Source organism: Tupaia chinensis, unplaced genomic scaffold, assembly GCF_000334495.1.
Source record: "Tupaia chinensis unplaced genomic scaffold, TupChi_1.0 Scaffold138725_1, whole genome shotgun sequence".
Taxonomy (NCBI): Eukaryota; Metazoa; Chordata; class Mammalia; order Scandentia; family Tupaiidae; genus Tupaia; species Tupaia belangeri.
Window position 1 is genome coordinate 1,236,965 of NW_006198617.1, and position 1,895 is coordinate 1,238,859.

The following is a 1,895-nucleotide window of genomic DNA, read 5'->3' on the forward strand; positions in this document are numbered from 1 at the left end:
GGCCCAGCGACTCAGTGAGCCGACCCTGGCTCCTGCCCTCCGGCAGCCTGTGGTCCGCGGGAGCTGACGGTCGGGGCGTGAGGGCTGGGGAAAAGAGGCGTAAGGGGACACCTCATTTAGAAAGGGTGGTTAGGGAAAAGGAGGGGGCTGTTCTCTTTTGTCCCAGGGAAGTGAGTGGCAGTGAACGGGAGCCCTCGCTCGGCGAGCTTTGCTCACGGTTGAGGAAGCCACCAGCAGCCACAGAAGACATGCCACCCAAGAACGGCCCTATGGCAGCTCGTCCACCGTGCAATCTACCTGTTCATTTCATTTGATTTTCTAATAATTTACTAGAGGACGCCACACTTGCCAGAGAGCAGTGGGGTGGGGGACGTGAGAAAACAGCCTCACGGGGCATGGCCACATCACAGGCCCTTCTCCTCCTTCTCCTCCTCGTTTCGGAATTTGGGGCACACCTAGTGTGTCTTTCAAGCTGCCAGGTCTGGGGCTCGAACCCATGTGGTGGCCATGTGGGATCCAGAAACCTTAACCACCATACCGCTGGCTGGCCCAAGTCCACCCATTGAAAACTACACATGAGGGATCAGCAGATGGTGTAATGGTTACATTGTTGGACATCCATGTAGTTGACCACGGTTTGAGTCCTGGACCCGGTGGCTTAAACTCATGCTGGGTGCGTGTGTGGGCACGCACGTGCCCAAGATCCCGAGAGGAGAATGGAGGAGAAGGGATTACGGCTTGGCCATCCCCCCTGGGGAGGGTGATTTCTCGCTTTCTGTCTCTGTCTCTCTCTTTCTGGTGAGCGCATGCGCCCTATAGCGAAAATCTTTCCGGAAAAAAGAGAAGAAAACTGCACGTGAGTGGTTTAGTGTCATTACTCACAGAGTTGGGCAGTCGTCACCACTCTGACAGAACTTCCCTGCCACTCCTAAAGGAAACCACGTGCCCGCTAGCTCCCCTCCCTGCCTGCCGGCAGCCCCAAGTCTGTCTGTCTGTGGGGCTGTACACCTGGACTTTGCCCGGCAGTGGCACCCTGCGGTGTGTGGTCCTGGGGCCTGGCTTCCTTGACTTAGCATCCACGTCCGGTCACCTATTGAGACTTCTTCGTTCTTCCGGTGGCTGAGTAATATCCCACTGTGTGGACGGCCACATCCGTTTGGCCACTCACTGCTGGCGGAGCGCGTGGTCGGTCCCACCCTGTAGCTGCTGCCGCTCTGCCATCGTGAGCATTGCCGCCAGCAGGTGGCAGGTCCTCGCTCCCCGTGTCTTTGCGTGTGTTCCGTCGGAGTTGAGCCGTTCTGGGGGCTATCCTATGGTCTCGATGCGCTTTTCTGTGATGGCTGGCATGGAGCACCTCTTTGTGGGCTTTTGGCCATGTGTATTTTTTTTTATTTTATCTATTATTATTTTATTTTATTTTCAATTTATTTATTTGCATTCATTCACTGTACATCATTACAGCATACAAAATGAGATTTTCCATCCAGAGTACACTGTATATTGTCTCAATCAAGCAGATCAACAAACATGTTATTGTCAGCAAATGATCTTCCATTTCTTGTTTTCTGTATGTTTTGCTTCCTCCCCCATCCTTGATTCCCTATCTCTTACCCTCTGCCATCTCCCACTCTCCTCCCACACTGTCTCTGGTATCTATGTTTGCTTTCTATACTGTTTCCCCCCCACACAAGTTTTATTGAGTTACTAAAGACCTTAATTAATCTAAATATTTTCATAGCAAACACAGGTGATATATACATTTCCATGAACTCAAGTCTAACTTTACACATCTATAAAGTATTACCTAGCTGGGGTTATATATCTTACTGCAGTCCTTGAATAGATATATTTTTTTTCCTGAAACTTTTTTTTGTAACTTAATTTACATTCTTTCC

The 1,895-nt window shown here is 50.6% G+C and overlaps 1 protein-coding gene across 1 annotated transcript in view; it reads left to right on the forward strand.

Annotated features, from left to right (window-relative positions):
* Nucleotides 1-1,895, forward strand: part of NT5M (5',3'-nucleotidase, mitochondrial) — a gene marked incomplete at its 5' end in the record, with an annotated part of 28,487 nt that overhangs the window by 263 nt on the left and 26,329 nt on the right.